Source organism: Triturus cristatus, chromosome 4_1 (genome assembly GCF_964204655.1).
Source record: "Triturus cristatus chromosome 4_1, aTriCri1.1, whole genome shotgun sequence".
NCBI lineage: Eukaryota > Metazoa > Chordata > Amphibia > Caudata > Salamandridae > Triturus > Triturus cristatus.
Window position 1 is genome coordinate 798,878,637 of NC_140585.1, and position 21,622 is coordinate 798,900,258.

Below are 21,622 nucleotides of genomic sequence, written 5' to 3' on the forward strand. Positions count from 1 at the left end.
TTGTAAGTGTTTAGCCATGCAACAGTTGTTGTTGCACCAAAGAAATTGTGCTGCATAAATAAATACTTATAAGGTCCCAAAAGCGAGACCTATTGGCTATGCCAATGCTTGTTCTTTGTAAAGAAATAGATGCTTGTTTCTATTTCTTTACTTTTGCTATAATCGCGGCACCGGCGCTTTACTTTTAACATTAAAAGTAAAGCGCCGGTGCCCGATTATAGCAAAAGCGCCTTCATGAAGTACCCGTGACGGAGACATATGGCGGCTGCACGCGTTCACGCGCACATGCACGCAGGCTTTAGGCCAGCGGCTGCAGCACTTTGAAAATCCCCTTACAAAAATTTGAGCAGCGCTGTTCTAGGCTCGACCTAAACGACTGCTGATGCTCAGATGAGAAAAAGGGTTCGGAATTTTACTGGGCGACCTGACATTTCTGTCTGAGAAACATTATATAATTTTGGGTAATTCTGCAGCTACAAGGTGCATTTAGAAATATTATATAGCTTATTATTCTTTAGTTTGAGAAAACAAAATACGTATGCATTCGGTCCTAAAAGAAAATTCTAACCAGCCTGAAGTCAATGTGTAGTTTTGGGAGCATGTTTTTTCTGTTTATTTGATGCAAGCAGACGGCACAGTGGGGGTCAGTCTAAGCCTGGTGTCTCAAAGAGGCGAGTCCCCTGTGTCTTCTAACTCCCCCTCAAATACCCCTTTTAAAGGGAGGTGCATTTTGTGTCACCTTCCTTTGAAGTGGAAGCTGCTGTCTCGCTCGCAGTGCTGAAGACAGCGGCTGCTATTCACAACATACAGAGCTAACGCCAATCACACTGCCAAGTGTGAAGAAGCAGGCTGGAGCCCATCAAAGCCACGTCATCAATCCCTTCAGACCAAAGCAACATGGCGCCAAGAGTGTGGACAGAGTCAAGAACTTGTCACTTCCATTAGAGCTGAAGCAATTCAAAGATAAAGACGCACTCTTCTCAACAAAGGCAGCAAGGCCTCGGGTTGCTATTTCATGGTGCGCCATGTGCAAACTGCGATATTCTCACCAGTCAAAGTACGTTTTGCATGCCACCCGTTTAGAATACCCAAGAAGTAGATTTGGCGGGAGAAAGTGAGATTGTGTTTTGTAATAAATTGGGAAATTCACCTTTCTAAATAGTGAAAGTGGAACGAGCACACTGCATAAACATTCAAAATGCCTCAAGCTATTTAAAAAAAAGAAAAAAATGAAAAGATAGATTGGATCTTTAGAGGAGGAACCTTTTGTTAATGAACAATTTATGCAGAAAGCTCTGTTTGACTGCACCAGCCCCGTGCCAGGACCCACATTTACTAAACTTCACTTAAAAGAGCGCCGCCGGAAAAACAGCAGCGCTACATTGTCCGACTGCTGGAAAATGTTAGAGTTAGAGAAAGTTCCCCTGCTGATGATGTCACCAGCCCCTGCTAATGATGTAATTAGCAGCGCTAGCACAGTTAAAGGCTGTTTAGCGTGACGTACGGCAATGTGCCATAGCGCAAAGGTGTGCTGGTGTTTTGCACAAGGGATTTGTACCCAAAGCACACGTCCCGTCCAGTACAAGTTCTTGTGTGAAAACAGAGGCAGAAAGAAGCGAAGCCAAGTTCGACATGTGCTTTTCTCTAAAGCACACACATAACAGTATCAAAGGCGTTTGACTTAAGCCCGATTTCACTTGGCATGAGGTTTCGAAGCAAAGCCAAGTGAGGCTATTATATAATGTATCTGGCTTTGTGCCATACCCAGGGAAGTTCCCCGGAAATACGGCTTGCTTGAATTAACATGGACGGTCTTATATTGCACAAAATAGTTTGGCACTCGGCAAACGTCAGCTTTTGAAACTACAAAAATTGCAGCACTGCTACTTGCACTAAAAGGTGCATTGAGCTAGGGGCTTGTTTATGAGGAGCTTGCGCCCACCTTCATGAAGTACCCGTGACGGAGACATATGGCGGCTGGCGCGTTCACGCGCACATGCACGCAGGCTTTAGGCCAGTGGCTGCAGCACTTTGAAAATCCCCTTACAAAAATTCGAGCAACAGCGCATGCGCTGTTCTAGGCTCGACCTAATGAATGCTTCCAACAGCCCATAGTTGGGTGGATTGCATTCTGCTATATTTATCGGTCGTACGCTCGTCCGACCGACATTGTAATAGGGCCCATAATCGGAAGAATGTACTTTAGTCCCATTGACTTCTATTGAAAGAGATGCAATTTCAGGTGGGAAACAACAAAAATAAAGCATTTCTTTATTAACAAATCAGGAGTCTTTCAGGTGCGTGGCTACCTCGCGGTTTAAGATGGCTTCTTAGTTCGGCCGATCCAAACCAGCATGGGAGATGCGGAGGCCTCGCACATGCCCATGATGCATCCGAAGCCCTGTGGAGCACCTAAGGAACACCTGCATATCCCGAAATGGTGCCTAAATTATCTTATAAAATGCCAGTGATTCCCATGCTTCCTCCATATTCACACCATAAGGAGTTGGGTAATCACCACCACATCTTAATTTCATGCAATACCTAGCATTTAGATAGAGAAAAGGTGAGCTTTTGTGACTTTTCATTCTAGGGTGACTTTTGGGCCACATTGGGCTGCCGATCCTACCAACATTCTATTACGTCGTAACCTTGAGATGAGTGATTTCTGCTTCTGTGACCCTCCAAATAACTTACCTTTATGCAGTTGCTACCTTTTTGATGGAGAAAAGATCATGTAGTTCCTATGTTTTTGGGGCATTTCATACTTGGACAACTGTTGGGCTCTTATGTGCTATTTGGGCTACTAATCATAGAATTGCTACCTAACTGAACGAGATGAGTGTCCTTTATCTTTAGGTTGCCTGAGAGCGCCTACCCACAAGCAGTTCAACGAAGCATCCATCATCTCAGTAGTAGAATACCCTGCCACATTAATTTGTGTCTATTTCAGTTTAATTGTATGGTTCTTACGCTGAAAACAAGTTCTAACAGCAACATGGCTGAGAAACCTAGCAAACCTATACATTTTTGGAAACTAGACACTCAGGGGAATCCAGGATGGGGTGACTTGACAGGCTCTCACCAGGTTCTGCTTCCCAGAATCCCTTAGAAACCTACAAAATTGTCAAAAAAACACATTTTCCTCACATTTCTGTGGTGGAAAGTTCTGTAATTTGCGTGGATTCACAAAATTCCACCCACCTCACGTTCCCCAAAGTCTTCCAAGGAAAGTGGTACCTCACTTGTGTGGGTAGGCCTAGTGCCCGCGACAGGAAACTGCCCAAAACGCAACGTGGACCCACCACATTTTCACAGTGAAAAATGACCCTTTTTTTGCAAAGTGCCTAGCTGTAATTTTTTAACCCTAGCTCTGCCGGCACCTAGGGAAACCTTGAAAACCTATACATTTTTTAAAACTAGACACCCAGTGAAATCCAGGATGGGGTGACTTGACTGGCTCTCACCAGGTTCTGCTTCCCAGAATCCCTTTGAAACCTACAAAATTGTCAAAAAAACACGTTTTCCTCACATTTCTGTGCTGGAAAGTTCTGGAATTTGCGTGGATTCACAAAATTCCACCCACTTCGCGTTCCCCAAAGTCTTCCAAGAAAAGTGGTACCTCACTTGTGTGGGTAGGTCTAGTGCCCGCGACAGGACCCGGCGCAAAATGCAACGTGGACACACCACATTTTCACAGTGAAAAATGTCGCTTTTTTTGCAAAGTGCCTAGCTGTAGTTTTTGAACCCTAGCTCTGCCGGCACCTAGGGAAACCTAGCAAACCTATACATTTTTAAAAACAAGACACCCAGGGGAATCGAGGATGGGGTGACTTGACTGGCTGTCACCAGGTTCTGTTACCCAGAGTCCCTTAGAAACCTAAACAATTGTCCAAAAAAACACATTTTCCTCACATTTCTGTGGTGGAAAGTTCTGGAATCTAAGTGTTTCGAGAAAAATGGTACCTTACTTGCAGGGGGGGTCAAGTACCCACGATAGGCAAAGCTCAAAACCTATTGAGGCGACATCAAAATTACCTATCACAAACCAACCTGGTTTTGCAAGGGGGGTCCCATGAGTTTTTGGCCTGGGGCTCGGCCGCCATTCAGGGAAACCTACCAAACCCACACATTTCTGGAAACTAGACACCCGGGGTAGTCCAGCGAGGTATGGCCCATACAACAGGTGCCGAAACAGCTAAACCGCTGTGAACAATACTGAGTGTGGCTCTGATCAGCAAGGCTGAGCCAAATAATCGTGTGAACAAGGAAGTGCCAATGCTGATAAATAATTCAACACAATAAATGTGACGTGGAAGATAACCTCAAACAACCACGCAAGTACTAATAAATAGTATTTATTTCAATTTCTTTTACTGAAGTTATAGATTCATCTTGTATGAAAATTATTTATGTGTACAAGAATAAGAAGCCATCAACAAATTTAAATACATGATCAAGTGAACACATAATAGAAAAAAGTTAGAAAACATGAAGGAAAACTCCACTGCACTCATCTGCCAGGGAGACAGACAAGATACTAAGGAACAACATTCAAACACCACTCCTCATACAACCAAACAAACATTCAAACACACTTTCCTTTGGTAGCCTGTTTGCAGCTTATTGGAGTTTACCAAAGGACCCATCAAACCTGGTGAAACTTGAAGAAAATTATACAAGGGTGCATAACAACAACTGTTGCTCAAATCCTTCACAATTCGAATTAATTTGTAAGAAAGCACCAGCTTGATATATTTACACCAGTGTTTGGCAATACAAAACATAAAACAAAAGGTCGACGCGTTTTGAACCCCTAGTCCTTGAATGGGGGGTTCTCCTCAGGACCAAGACAGAGTGGCAGCGTAAATCAAGCTTTTTAAGCAAGGGGCCAAATCTAATGGCGGAGGTGGTCTCTTAGAAAGTAAAGTAGAAATTTTCTTGTAGTATCAAGTTGGCAACTCCCATAGTTGAAATGGGGCGAGGAAGCTCTTAGTAGTCCCTTCGTTATGTCGTAAATAAAGTATTACGCACTCATAATTTCTATAGGTATCAATAGGATCATGCATAAAGCAAGAGGCTGAGTCCGTGGTATCAGGTTCAAAAGGGCTTTATTCCAATAACTCGAGTTATAGGGAGAATGGTTCCATCACCACAAGGGATCAGGAAGGGTCTTCTGCAACTTTATTCACAGAGTACAGTATATATACATTCAATATTATACGTAAGCAGGAGCGCTTCAGGCACAAGAGAGCAAGAGAGAATGAGATAAGAGCATGTGGGCGTGTAAGTAGGCGTGAAGGTGGGCGTCCATGTGGGCGTCCACTTGATGAGTCATAGGTGAGTATCATAGGTGGGTGGGTACCTGGAGGGGGTTGCGTGATCAGCTGGAACTTTACTGGAACTTTGCCTTACTTGTGCTTAACTCGAGCATGACGTGTAACTGACGTGTAACTGGGGGAAGGTTGCTGTGCAGCCGGGGAGTCTGAAAGAGAGGCCTTCAGTGTCAGGACGACCAGCACATCTTGTATTATCTGATATCTAAAGTCCGGAGCAGGAACTGATCTGTGACATAGGTTGCCCATCACCAAGAGCCGATGTGGCTTCTATTTCTTTATTCACTGCGTGGGCCTTACATGGGGGCTATGGGCTTTTCACTGACGTGAGCTTTGCAATCACACAAAAGGAGACAGAAAGGCTAGGCTCTATCCTTTGCAGGCGGGTTTTGTTTATTCCTCCTTTTCCAGGCAGGAATGTCATTCAGTAGGAGTAAGCAGATAACCGTGCTCAATACTATCTCGGCACTCCGGACTGGGCCCCTTTGGCTGAGGCCCAAGTGTGCGAGGCCAAGGATACGCAGCTGCAGCTCTCAGAGCGTCTGAGGCCTGAAACCTCTTTTCGGGCTCCGGCTGAGCCACAAGATGGGCTTTCATGAAAATGACACGAGTGCAGGAAAACATGATGCAAAACGTGTAGGCCTCAGTGCAGATTTATCGTTTCTCTCATGGGAGACTTGATGATGGCAGGCCACGTTTATAGCATAAGCATAAGCATCATGGTTGACAGGCCATGGAGGGAAAATGCATGGCATACATGCATGTGCACATAAACGACGGGGAACACATAGGGGACACATAGGGCTCATAATTTTTATTTCCTCATTCCCTCCTTGTCCCCTAGTGGACCCTTCATGCCACATCTATTCTCATGAGATAGTCGATCTGTTCTTGCAGCATTATTTTTCCATTTTCAATGCTTTGTAAATGGGGATGTGGAACACATGCAGTAGCACACAGGCCGCAAATGGCCGGGCCACACTGCAGACATAGACAACAACTGAATATCATTAGTAGTATCAACCCACAGACGGTCAACACTTTCCATCCCCATGCCGATATTATTCCCCAGAGCCAACTGGACCAAGTCCACGTGCCTGGGTCTTGATGTATGCTTTGGGCAATCTTGTGGAGCCTTGTTATTGCTTTGTATACAGACGGTGCGTTATTAGGAATAAAAACGCAACAGCTGGAGCCGATGATCCTACAAGCCCCGCCCCTATCCGCCAGGATGACGTCGAGAACAAGACGATTCTGAAGAACGACCATTCTCATAGCAGACTGTTCCTGGGTCAAGTTCCCCAGGGCTGATGCAGTCTCATTTGCAACTGTTTCTAGAATCCTTGTTAGCCTGCGGATAAGTTTACTATTCTGGACAGGACCTATGAAGAAAAAGAATCCTTTGTTGAAATCTGTATATTGCTCTCAAGCTGTCTCGGTCTGGTCAATGCCGGAGGCATCGAGCCCTCGTCTGTGTCTGATAAGTGCTAGTTGGGGATATTGATGATAGTTCGATGGGGCCAAGAAAACGGGTGGTAAAAGAAATGATATGTAGCACGTCCCACCCCAGTCTAAGGGCAGCTGTACATAGGCTGTCTGGCCACAAATAAAGTAGGTGTGTCGTGATGCTCTGAAACAGGACTTTCCTTTGTCTTTAAACTCTATTATAGTATTACACTCGCTGTGCCCCAAATGTACTGAGCCTTCTTTTCTGACACACAAGTCCCCTTTTACTGGCAGGACTGTAATTGAGGATGGACCTACATTGTGTATGGGCTTGATATTCAACATTATAAAGTCGAGGGTCACATTTCCTTGCTGATACTCTTCATTTTCTAGATCTGTACCTTTTCTTTGGGGAAGACCTTCTTTGTCTGGGAAACATGCTTCATTCATGACTTTATTCAAGTTACCCCATATCCAGTCACCCCTACACTCCTTGTCTTGACATTCTTTGGCATCACCGTTGATGGATGTCATTAAGGCAAACCATGCTCCGCAAGAACCATTATGGGAGAACGGAAAAGGGAAAAGAGGCAACACTCCCTTCACCTTCTGATACGGGGAAGTCGGCCACAGACCCAGCAGTCTGTAGCATTGCTAGTCTGATGTGAATGGTGCAGCATCTGAATAAAGGTATTGTTGCGCAGGGCAAGTCGATATGATAGCTCATGGGATGGCAGATCACTAAACGTGTGCTTTATGGTATCATTAGTGGAGGAGTGTAAGAGTGAGGCAATAGGAGGAAAAATAGCATGTAGTATTAAGCTGATACATATTATCGTGATGCACAGAAGAGATAGAAAAATCAAAGTCACTATACATCTACTACGTAATATTTTACAGTATTTGCTTTTCATCTTGCTCTTTTTATCATTATCATTGTCCGAGATCTTATGCAAGCCAGAATACATGTTCAACCGCTTCACCACCTAGTGGACTTTATTGATCAAACGGGGTCTGACTTTTTAGATCTAAGTTTAGCTTTGTACTCCTGCTGAGGAGTCTCCTCTAGTAAAGGGGGCTCAAAGTCTGAAAAGTTTGTTTCCTTTTAAAAAGAGTCGTTATTCCCGAAGTAGCGCTTGCAGTGATGTATATGCAGCCATCCTTTCCGTCCTTCGACTTTAACGGCTGTCCTTGTGGTCAATAGCACTAACTTCGGCGCCTTCCACCTCGGCTCAAGAGGACTCGTCCTGTCAAAGTTCCTTATTAAAATATAATCCCCAGGAGCGATGGAGTGTTCCTTGACTTGGGTGTTGTCAGGGAAGGCGGCGGCAACCTGCGAACGACAAGAGAGTAGTGCAGACATCAAGGAAGCCAGGTAATCTGTCAGCATGTACTATCAACATCAGTAATCTTTTTAGGCATCGGAGTGCCCCACATATTCCGTGGTCTACCAAAGACCACTTCGTAGGAGGATAAGCCAGTTCTAGAATGGGCTACCATTCGCATGTAAAAGAGGGCAACCGGCAGGGCTACCGTCCAATCTACACCTTTTTCTGCACAAATCTTTGCTAGTTTTGTCTTTAAGGTCTGATTGTGCCTTTCTACAAGGCCTGCTGCTTCAGGATGTCGCACACAATGAAACTTCCAGGTATACCCTAACAGAAGGGACACCTGTTTCATGAGTTCAGAGGAGAAAGGCTGACCGTTGTCGGAATATACGACACGCGGTAATCCATAACGTGGGAAAAACTCTCGCACCAATTGTCTGGCGGTGGTTACAGCAGTATAATCAGGGACTGGAAAAGCTTCTGTCCATCTTGTGAGTGAACATACGACTACCAGGACATATTTGTAACCTCTACATCTGTTCATTTGGATATAATCCATTTGGAGGACTTCAAAAGGATGGTCAGGTGGATGGAATCCACCTTGTTCCATCGGAATGCCTTTACCTGGATTGAATTGGCAACAGATCATACATGTTCTGACTTTTTGTTTCGCTGCTGCACGCAGGTGCTTGTTGGACCAGATATTCTGTAAGCTGTCTAACATTGCTTTCTCTCCTAAGTGTGCAGGACTATGTGCGGTATTTATGATCACTTGTACCATCGAATCAGGAAGAAACCATGTTGCCTTGCCCTTAGTCATCCAACCCTGATCAGTCAGTACCCCTCCTTGTTCCGACCATTTCTTTAATTCGTCTAGAGTAGCATGTGTCTGTATATCTTGTACATCCCTGGAAGGATCCCTGACTGTCATGGCTTTGGTCATTGATGGTATCTGTGAGTTCGTCATGTCTAGTGGGGTCTGAACTGTCTGTTTAGCAGTTCGGTCTGCCAGATCATTGCCTTGAGAAATGGTATCTGTGGCTTTAGTATGTGCTTTGCATTTCAGTATAGCTATGGCTGTCGGTAAATGTATTGCTTCCAGAAGGGCTTGTATAAGGGGGCCATGCTGTATCTTGGCCCTGTGAGAGGTCAAGAAACCTCTTTCTCTCCATAGTACTCCAAAATTGTGAACTACCCCGAATGCATATTGTGAATCGGTGTAAATGTTTACTCTCAAGTGCTTAGCTCTTATGCATGCTTGTGTCAGAGCGATGAGCTCTGCTGCTTGTGCTGACAGTATGTCTATTCTTTTAGTCTCTATTATTTCAGTAGCAGTGGTCACTGCATATGCTGCCACTAATTCTCCCGCCCCCGTCCTCATGCATGAGCCGTCAACATAGAGTGTTAGGTCAGGGTCTGGGAGTGCAACATCTGTCAAGTCTTGTCTTGGTTTAGTCACGGTATGTATCACTTCAACACAGTCATGTGGTGGAACGTTTTCTGTACTAGAGGGCAAAAGAGTAGCAGGATTCAGTATGTTGCATCGTCTGATCTCTATGTGTGGTTGAAATAACATCAGCTCATAACCTGTCAGTCTCGCTACAGTCAGGTGTTGGGTTTGTGTCCGGTTCAAGAGAACCTCCACTGCGTGCGGTACTTGTACTGTCAGGGGGTGGCCCAGCACTATCGAGTCACTTTGTCTTATGGCTAAGGCCGTTGCTGCAACAGATTTTAGGCACGCAGGCAAACCCTGGGCTACTGGGTGGAAACCCGTTTACAACATTCTAAAAGGCAGAGTTGTCACTCTGGGGTGGCAGTCCTTATTTAAAACAGGCATTTCAAGTGTTAAGATGCGAGTGTACAGATCATAATGGTTCCTTAATGTCCAATCTGGAAACATATGACCGAGGCTGCCTATCTATAAGAGAAGGGCAGTCATGTGACACATATTTCAGTCTTGCATAACTTTTTTTTTTTTTTTTTATTCATCGCCAATACCAATTAGACATACACTGATAACGTGTTGTCTGCTATTTTAACGACATGATGATGGTAATATCATGTCTGTGAAATTTAGTAATTGTAAACAAGTTCCAGCCAAGCGCTGCGCAAAGATTGACGTCGTCACGACCATCTCTGTACCGCTCAGGAGAACTTGTATTAATGCTAAACAGACTGGTCAATACGACACAAAAACAAAAAAATACATATGCCAAGCCATCAGTATACCAAGCACAGAAAGCATAGACAAATTTCAATAACATATATAAATGAGCAATGATGCGCAATTACCGTACCTACAGCTCAGAGGCGAACATTCTGGCCTGCTTAATTTGTCAGGCTTATAATCAATAACTGATTTTCCTTTCCTGCCTTACTCACCCCCCATCTGACAGAAGGTCATCTTAATGATGAGCAGCTGTCAGCTGGACTCACTGTGTTATTTCTGACACACAGGACCAGCAAAAATAATCAAAAATGAAAAACACACGAACATTTCTTTTTGGAAAGGTGTTATGCATCTATTTCAACACAATGTACCCTGATTTCCTATTTGAAGGCGCATATCTCATGTTTCTTCTCATACTTGTAACCTTTGGATCATTTTGCCAATCCAACTGGTGGCAGCTTTGGGCCACAATTTCCACTGTGAAAATTGTCTGAATTTGAAAATCGTTTTTATATAGGCATATAGCCCTTAAAATTTCAAGCAAGAGCATCATTTTACTTTTTGTTCTAGAATCAATTCAACAGTAGTTAAGAAAGAAAAACAACAGTTTTCCATAGACATTTCCTCGGGGCACTAGTCTTGCACAGAATAGAACAAAGGAAGGCTTCTCGAGTTTCATTTCTCAGCTGCCCTGTCTGTATCAGAGAAGCTAAAAATAGCCCCTCAGCCAGGCTTGAGCCTGGGCTGCCAGCCATCTGTTTTCTATCTATTCCTGGCCCTCAAGGCTCTTCGGCTGCAGGCATTACACAGATGCTATGTCAGAGAAGCTTTCTAAGCAGTGATTTCACCTCCCGTTTTCCGCTCCTTTTCCTAGCCCCCACCTTACAGGCTTCAAGGTCAGAATCTGCCTTCGATTTCTGCATCACATTCTGCGCTCTTTAGCCCCCACCTTCTCCTCACTCTGAAGCTGTCAAAGACAAAAAGTCTTCCCAATTCCATATAAACTGCAATAATTCGCCCTATTGGAAAATTGTTTTTGATATACAATTTGTTTTCAGGGGATCGTAATCTTATTTTTCCAATCTCAGATTAGTAAAACGCTCATGGTGAATAATGTACAGCACATAACTTACTAGCACAGAGCAGAGATTGGGTATTACTTCGCTCAATGGTATTTATTTTATCAACCTCTAATGGGTGGGAGTCTCTGCATGTTCAGCGTGAATCAGGACCCACAACCGTCTGGACCTAGCACATTGGCTCACTGAACCACCAAGAACACAAACCTGTATTCTTGAACAATTTGCAAATTCGAAATACCCACAATTTTTCTCAAGCTAAACTTTTAACCGATCACTAATTATTTTTCGTTAACACTTTGGACATTAGGGGTGTCATCAAATCACAGGGGTTGCTCTTTTTCTTAGCTACACCCCTCTCAATTTCCTTTTTTACAACGTAATCAAATGTTGGACCATGTAAACACCAGCTATGCGCTGTTCGTTTGGTGGGAGGCTCAAGAACGTTTGGGCTACTATATCATTATTATATGTATCATATTGGGACACCCACAGGGTGGCTGACCGTGCTAATTCATTTTCGGTCGGGGTGAGGGGCTGGTCGTTACCTATCCATCTATTCAGGGCCTTTTCTGTAGTTTGGAATAAACTTTCAAGGGAATATCTTTCTTTTATTTTATATATTTTATATAGCCGTTCCCTGTTTACGGTACTTGAGGCCCTTGGGCCTCTCGAACCATCGGGCATGGCCCACGTATAGTACTTTGTCTTTGTCCCTGGCTTCGTCATCAGAGGATGACTCAACCTTTCCGTCCGGTCCTGCTTCGTGTGAGGCTATTATTGCCTTTCGGATTTTGGTCAACATGCTGTCTGTCTGTCCTGATTTATCATGCTGACCGGCATCTATATGATCACTCCAACCTATATAACAAGGATGTACGTCCCCGTCACCTTCGTCTTTTTCCCTGATCAGACAGTTAATTAGGAAACGAAGGATATAGTTCTTAATAATTACTTTTCTGTTTTGTGTGGCCTCTGCTATGCACTCAGGACCCTCCCCTGTTCTTATGAATTTGTACATTTTCTTTAGGTCTTTATCCATATCTGGTAATTTTTCCAAATATGCGACTGCTCGTCTAAGTTGTAGTGACATCACGAGCATATTGCCCTTTCCTGGATCTGGATCGTATATACATTCGGAGATGTCAACTTTTACAGTTGGCCCCCCTCCTGATGCTGTCCCGGATCCCTCCCCGCCGTCCTCGAGCTCCTGGAGCTGGGCCTGTGTTGGGGGTGCAGGGAAAGATCCGTCTAGGTATGCTGGTGGGGATTCCTCTAGGTAGGTGTTAATAAACGCTTCGGATGCTGTTGGTCTTATTTTTCGGGGTACTTGCGGTGGCACCCTAACGGGTCTTTCTACTGGGGCCACTCTTGCTAGTTCCTCTGAAAGGACGGGATAAATACCAGCAACAACAGTATTTCTTTCTCTTTCAGCCTGTTCTCTTTCTACCCGCTCCCCTTCCTCCTGTAACTTCTTTTCTTTGGCTTTTTCAGACTCCTGTCTACTTCTCTCTGCTTTGTGGAACTCTTTCTCTGTTCTTCTATGTGACTCCTTGCGCCAAAACTCAATGGCATCCTTCTGAGCAGGTCTACATTTTCTCTTCCATATCTCTTCCTCTACCTTCATAATGCATTCCGCATCCCACGTTCCCGTGATAGGCTATCTATACTGTGTCTCTAAATCCTTCGTGTAATCCACCCATAGCTCTAAAAACAACACGGCATCTAAACCATGTTTACAGTACATGAAATGTCCAGGTGTGTCTCTAGGCGGAATGTTAACTGATTCCTCTAATACACCTTTCCTAGTACCTATTTTACACAGTTTTGAAAACAACGGCATGTTGAAATGTAACTAAAAAACAAAAAAAATCACAATGAAACAATCTTACATACAAACCTGACACATTCAAACCTAACTGAATCTGACTAAGACAACAACATTCATACAGTTGAATCGGTGCACCTGAATACTTGAATACTTGAATACTTTATGCATGCACTTGAATACTTGAATACTTGAAAACTTTATGCACTGGAATACAGCACAACCATACCGGTCTCAAAAGTGAGACACGTCTTTACCGTGTTCATTAAATGAACCCGTCTTTATGCAACCCCCATGAAAACTCACCGGGAAGCAGAACTTGAAGGCCTCGGACACTCGACGCTGCGCGGGAATGGCGTATCTTTGGTGGATCTCTAGAAACCTCGGACACAGCTCTCTCACAGGGTGGGCTCTGGGTCGGGACGATCCGCAATCCTCACCGCCTCGTATGGATGCCTGGTCGCAGTCCGTCTCCTTCGTTGGCCTGAGGGAGTTGGCGGGAAAACCCGCGACGTGTACACTTGAAGTCCGTCACGGCTGTAGAAGGGGGCAAAACTGGACCTTCATCTCCGGCGCATGGGGAAGGAGATCTGTCCCTATTCGGGCGCCATTAAATGTCGTAAATAAAGTATTACGCACTCATAATTTCTATAGGTATCAATAGGATCATGCATAAAGCAAGAGGCTGAGTCCGTGGTATCAGGTTCAAAAGGGCTTTATTCCAATAACTCGAGTTATAGGGAGAATGGTTCCATCACCACAAGGGATCAGGAAGGGTCTTCTGCAACTTTATTCACAGAGTACAGTATATATACATTCAATATTATACGTAAGCAGGAGCGATCAGGCACAAGAGAGCAAGAGAGAATGAGATAAGAGCATGTGGGCGTGTAAGTAGGCGTGAAGGTGGGCGTCCATGTGGGCGTCCACTTGATGAGTCATAGGTGAGTGTCATAGGTGGGTGGGTACCTGGAGGGGGTTGCGTGATCAGCTGGAACTTTACTGGAACTTTGCCTTACTTGTGCTTAACTCGAGCATGACGTGTAACTGACGTGTAACTGGGGGAAGGTTGCTGTGCAGCCGGGGAGTCTGAAAGAGAGGCCTTCAGTGTCAGGACGACCAGCACATCTTGTATTATCTGATATCTAAAGTCCGGAGCAGGAACTGATCTGTGACATAGGTTGCCCATCACCAAGAGCCGATGTGGCTTCTATTTCTTTATTCACTGCGTGGGCCTTACATGGGGGCTATGGGCTTTTCACTGACGTGAGCTTTGCAATCACACAAAAGGAGACAGAAAGGCTAGGCTCTATCCTTTGCAGGCGGGTTTTGTTTATTCCTCCTTTTCCAGGCAGGAATGTCATTCAGTAGGAGTAAGCAGATAACCGTGCTCAATACTATCTCGGCACTCCGGACTGGGCCCCTTTGGCTGAGGCCCAAGTGTGCGAGGCCAAGGATACGCAGCTGCAGCTCTCAGAGCGTCTGAGGCCTGAAACCTCTTTTCGGGCTCCGGCTGAGCCACAAGATGGGCTTTCATGAAAATGACACGAGTGCAGGAAAACATGATGCAAAACGTGTAGGCCTCAGTGCAGATTTATCGTTTCTCTCATGGGAGACTTGATGATGGCAGGCCACGTTTATAGCATAAGCATAAGCATCATGGTTGACAGGCCATGGAGGGAAAATGCATGGCATACATGCATGTGCACATAAACGACGGGGAACACATAGGGGACACATAGGGCTCATAATTTTTATTTCCTCAGTTATCCCGCAATGTGAACTTTCACCTGGAGACGGCGACGCCGAATCTGAATCACGGCGAGAATCGCTTTGGTTTGCAGCAAAGTGCGGGCGTGTGCTCTTGTACACATAAATAATTTTCATACAAGATGAATCTATAACTTCAGTAAAAGAAATTGAAATAAATATTATGTATTAGTACTTGCGTGGTTGTTTGAGGTTATCTTCCACGTCACATTTATTGTGTAGAATTATTTATCAGCATTGGCACTTCCTTGTTCACACGAAACAGCTAAACCAGCAGCAGCAGCTATAACAGCTGGAGCAACAAAACAGCGGCAGGAGCCGTGATTATCAACCCCCCTGAAAAAGTGATCAGCCCTAAAGAGGTGCCTTCTTGGTGGAAGCGGAAGCATTACAACAGCGGTGCGCAACGGGAGAGCTGATCACCAAGAGATAAAGCAGCAAAAAGCACAACGCACTCGCATTGTGATCTGAGCCACCTCACTTTCATTTGCAACCCTGCCTCGCTCTCCCAGGCGGCCGCTGCACAATATGAGGTCAGGCCGAGTACGGGAGATCGGCCGTCCTAACCCTTCAGGGCACAGAAGAAAGGCCAAGGCTGGCCCCTCCACAGATCTGATCAGCGATGAACTTGCTTTAATCTCGGCAGAAGGTAACCCAATTACTGGCGGGTCGCCGAGTGAGAAACCTAAAGCCCCCTTAATTCATCCTACAATCTACACAAAATTCAGCTTCATAAAAGACATTGGCACCTCTCTCTATTCAAGCAATGCCACAGTGAAAGGTCTTCAGTCTCCTCTACTACCAGCCCAAGCATCGGTACTAGTGCCCGCACCAGGGCAGATAACACAGCCAACTTATCAAAGCCAGCGGAAAGAGCAAATTACAGCACAAGTCCATACTCAAGCATCGGCTCAAACCACTGAGATCTCTTCAACGTCTTCACCTTTATCTTCATCTACATCCATAACTACATTACGGACAGTGGAAAACACTAATGAAGTTCCACACAACAAAACAATACAAAGTAACACTTGGAATATTTCAGTAGCTGAATCCCCTTCAACTAGTCTTTCAGTCAGCTCTATGGCACAGCATAAGCCACAGAACAAGCCGCTCACTGGAGGCGCACTATCCCCTGGAGGAATCCAATCACATTTTGTCTCACCAATAGGCTCTTTAGGACCTCACAAATCTCTGCAAGTAGAAATTCAGCACCCAATAATGACAGCCAACAACAACTGAATTAACTCCAATTACAACATCAGGAGCACCGCAGACTGCGCAAGCAATGCCGATCTTAACAGGAGCAGGCCACGCACTGGCAAAGGAAAAAGAACACCAGACCAACTGGAGTAAGCAGTCGTGGCTAGAGTTATCTAACCTAGAAGATTAGCTGACTAAACAACACTCCCTACGGAGAGCTGAAGGACCCGCCAGTGGACCCCAGGATCTAAATCCATCTGGTGACAACATGGGTAATATAGCTAAGTGCGAACTCAGCCCGATTAAGCCAAGTCAATCCTATGACGACGCCCCGACAGCTAACCTAAAATCTCCAAAGAAAGACGAAGGAAGGGCTGTTTTATCCTATCGAGGAACAAAAGAATGGGAGGACATGCTGGCAGCATATTCCCCAGACCGACTGTAGGGACCTCTCACGGAGAAGACAAAGCACCTGCATCTGCCTCTAGTGGACAATCAGCCTTCGTGGGGTAAGAAGGAAGTGGGCCCCAATGAGCGGGGGGCCCAAATCTGCATGACGGGAGCGCATGGGCCTCCCTCCTAAAAACCATGCAATTGTCAGTGGAGGCGCTACAATACCAATCAGATAAGATGGACATACAGCTCTCTTTATTAAACACTCTGGCAGTGTTTACAGCAGGGATTGATGAAAAACTGGGAGACCTCAATGCATTAATAAGAAGGGCTCAAACAGAGACATACCTTTGTTGTGGGTGCAGCCAGATTGTGGACAAGCTGGCAACCCTTCCGACTATGCTTTCCACCGTGCTCAGTGAGCTGAAGAACAAAACAACCTGCTCAGCCAGCACTAGCCACACCACCGACGGCCCCACTGCACTCCCGAGAGCTGACAGTAATTCAAAGCAGCCCTGCAAAGGCACTAAGACGCGATTCATCTAAAATAGTTTTAGTCACACCAACTGAGACAAAAACTAATGCCAAACAACGCCGCCAGCTGAAAAGAAAAGGACGCAATGAGAAATTACTCCTTCTCAACCAAACAGCCACCTACTCAATTTTCAACAAACAATGCTCTAACCCAATCAGCGCACCAAAAGAGCACCAAAAGAGGGGCACACACAAGATAATGATCTGGCTTAAACCAGCAACCGTCAAGACACAGTAGCATCCTCTTGATCCTCTAACCCTGGAGGGTCTCCAGCAGAAACAGGGGACAGGATTCTGAAGCAAGCTGTGGTGGCCCTTGGGCCGGTAAGGGACAAAGCCGCCACCAGTTTAGCTCTTGAACCTCCGCTACAAATCACCAGATCCAACTCAAACAGGCTGGCTGGGCTCCCTGAGCTTAAAAAATGTACGGTCCTAGCAAAGGATTGCAACCAGGAGCCCTTCCTGCAGGAAACCGGGCAAGTCTCAACTGTCCCTCCAGTTGGAAATGGCCAAACAACATCGAGAATGATCTGCACGACCCAGACAGTGGCAACCTCAACGGAAGAAAAACAACTGAGGAACGCCGCGGATCAAGCGCCTCAGGCTTCTCACCCCTGGCAACAACAGAGCCAACCCGGAACTTCAACTTCAATAATAAACATGGAATGAGAGCCTAATTCCAGTCAAGCACCCACGCAACAGGACCAGAACGAGCCTCATCAGCTAACTCAACAAAACACCATTGTCAAATGGATGGAGCCACCCGAAATAACCATTTATCCCCCAAAAGATTTGCCATCTGCCTTGAGATACACATTGCTCAAACCAGAGTATATTTCAAAAGGAAGTCATGATTGTTTGAACAGGGACAATGTACTAAAATTACTCTGGGCCATACCCACTCTAGCAGACCTGAACACAACAGACTTACTCACAATTGAGTTTCCTACACCAGATGATCCTGCCAAGCCAGAAATAACAAGGGCATCATGGAAAACAGATGCAATAGCCCAGAGAGTATTAAACCACCACCTTATCTTCAAAGGCTGGGGAATCCAAGTCCCCCTCTCCCATCCTCCAGCCTACCCAGCTCCGCTATCAAACTTGAGCCCAAGGCCAGATACCAAAGACTGCTCAATGCCCTCAACCTCTGTTTTAAGAAGGGCACTTGGCCGCTCTGCGCCACGAAGGGTTCTCAATCATGGCACACAACATGGATCTCCTAGGGAGGAAATGACACGTGGACGCAACTCCTGGCACGCTGATCCAATTACAAGAACTATAAATCTTGCCACAGCAACCCAATGACATTATAACCATATACACCTCGGCAATAATAGACAAACAAAACCTGTGATATGTCTCTGCTCTTGGAACGTTAAAGGCTTAGCATAAAAAATTCAAGACCCAGAATTCCTGCAATACCTGAACAACTTTGATATTATTATGCTACAGGAAACATGGCTCATGGAACCACTACACATACATGGGTTTCTTTGTTTTGATCGTTCAGCCGTTAGAGGCAGCAAAACGGGCCATTCTTCAGGGGGGCTGGCAACCTACATTTCAACAATATCCATATCAACAGCAGTGGCAACCGGCCCCGAAACTGATGTTGCTTTAGCAGTCAAACTTATTCATTCCCTGGCAGGGGCACAAAACGAAGCAACCCTTTTTAATGCATACATCCACCCAAAACGGACAGCTAGTGATTCAGCAAAGTTAATTGAGCAAATAACTTCTTATTTAGGCAGCGCTGAAATTTCAAACCTTATATTATTGGGTGACTTGAATCAATACCTAATGGGATCATCCAAAGGAAGTTCGCCTTCAATCTTCAAACTACAACATACCAACACAAGGTACCTTTATGTATGAGAGGCCTAACAGGGAAAACAGATTCCTTTTGGAAGAATTAGAACATCTAAATCTCAGGGCCCTCAACGGAAGAATAGCTGGCGATACTCCTCCAGTGGCAAGCCACTACACTGAACTAACAAGCTTGCTTTTAGATTATACGTTTGTCAGTCTTTCGCTGTTTTCACAAGTAACAGGCTTTAGAATGGGCGACAAGGGGGACAGCGACCATCGTCCACAAGAGACTATCTTAGCGGCAACCGCTCCCCTGAGCTTTCATCCTGCTCCACATTTAGGCTCAAGCTACACAATAAATTATAAGAGGATTAAGTATACAGCAGAAAGCATAGAGTCTTTAACAGACACAGCAATCAACCTTTTTTTTCGCACAACCGCTTGAAAAAGACTTGATACAAACCTGGGAAGGCTTCACCACTAATCTCACCAAGGCAACGGTCATAAAAATGAGGAGTTTTTTGGTGCCTGTGCTGGAGCAGGATTTTCTCATAAAAATCTATAGGGTTTTGAAGCTCTGGTTTGTCTATTTGTCATAGTTAACAATATTAATTATTAATTACTAATTATTTGTTTTGTGTAAGTGTTTTTACTTATCAACATGTATGTATTAACAAGAGAGAACTACACGTGGGAACGCGTATGTGTTGCCTATTGACAATGTGCATGTTTTATTAAATAAACGTTGCTGAGTGCTGTTTATTTTAAGCACGAAACGCTTTTGAATTAATGCTTTTCTGTGTTGCAAAAGCTAGATAATTACATACACATAAGGGTATTAGTGGGGTTAACACTGTTTAATCATTATGCTGTGGTAACGTTGTTTTTGTCTCTTTTAATTAAGATGGTCCATTTTGGCCTAACCAAAAATGTCCGCCGTTTGCAGCCTGGCCTCGAGTGAGAAATTGTGATGAGAGGGCCTTGCTGAATATGATCACGAGACATTTGATCACAGTCCTTGCCTGGTTAAAACTTTCCGTGAGGATAGCAGCAGTTCTGGGCAGGTTTCCAGATGTATTGGACAGCCTTGGAGGACAAAGGAGCTGTTAAGAAAGAACTCTGAGCATTGTGTCATCGCTGAGGAAATGTGGTCGCTAAAAGATACTTTTTTATTTTTGGTTCCTGTTCTGTCTTTTTATTTTTGTGATTTCCTGAGCGGAGATTTTCCAAATGTAACAATGCTACATCCTTTCCTGCTCGCTCTGCTCAGCGGTTCGGCGGACGTGTAAAACATTTAATGTTTCTTTAATATTGCAAGTTTCATTATAAATATACTAGACTAGAGAGGGTCCGTGTCATTGCATTCGAGATTTTGCTTCCCAAACCTGCGTTGGTGAGGATCGATGCTGAGAGGACGGTGACTTGGGAGATTTCTACTGAGAAACTTGTCCTGATGACCCATTCTGACATTTAGCTAGAATAGGTAATTATGAGAAAATGATTTATTCTGATTAATTTCTTTGACTAATTTTAGATAAAGAATCATAATTTTAAATACGGTGTTGGTGATTATTTCTTGTCAATTATTGAGTACTCTATTTGATTATTGTTGTATAGTTTGTTTAGATTATGACAATTGCAATAGCTAGGTCTTATCGACCTCGGTGTAGATGTGGGGTTTAGGAGTTTAGGAGTTTTCTTTCCACAGGTTCAATGCTAGTGGAGTATTTGAGTGTATGTTAGTGAAATGGGCCCTAGTGTATGGTGAGTGTATGTACGTGTAACTGTGAAATTACTCTATCCGTGGAAGTAGGGAGATTTTGTACACCCCAATCTGCATCAAGTTCCTGGTAGCAGAGTGATGATGGTTATTGATGATTGTCTTGATCTGATTAGATTGCTTGTACATTAGCTTATTGATTATTGATTATTGATTGATGTTGGTATATGTACTAATTATATGTTGGAATCGTCATGTTGAGTTATATGTAGTGCTTCTGGAACTTGGGAGCTAGTAGCAGTTCCGTAGTAGGGCAGAGGGAAGTATATGCTGCTCTCGGGAAAGACGGGATTGTTGGTCCTGTATGTATGCAGGAAAAAGAAAACGTGTGACAATTGAAGTTGCGCGTCACATTGTCTGGATTCGGAATCAGTGACATTGTTGTATGTTACTATTAGAAATATTTCTGGTATATAAGGAGTGCCTATGGTAGTGAAGGTTATCTGTGAAACTCTGGTTTTAAGTCCCAGGGATCCGTAAGGTTCGCCGTTAAAGCTTATTGCGGGAGAAGTAATAGGTATTCTCTGAGCTTGTTTGAGAAACTGGGTAGAAGTAAGCTGCTTGGTTAATGTGTGTTATAATTCTGTAGTAGAGCAGATTGTTCGCTGTTCTCGGGAAAAGCAGGATTCTGTGTGTATGTACTATATTTTCTTGTATGAATGTGCGTGAATGTTCGTATATTTAGTTGATTGTAAGACTCTTTGGACAAGTCCTAGAGGAAACAATTAAGGAATGTATGAAAGAATCCCGTTGATTCTTGTGAAATAGATTTTCTTTACTATTCTGTGGTTAGCGAGGCAGACAATGGAGATGTTTATATGTTGTAACTAATAGATTTTGTAGAAATTTGACACGGAGTCTACTGAGAAATTTTGTAAAGGAGGGGTAGACGAGTGACAAGAGACAGGAGACAGAAGCGACTGCAGCGACTGCTGACGTCAAA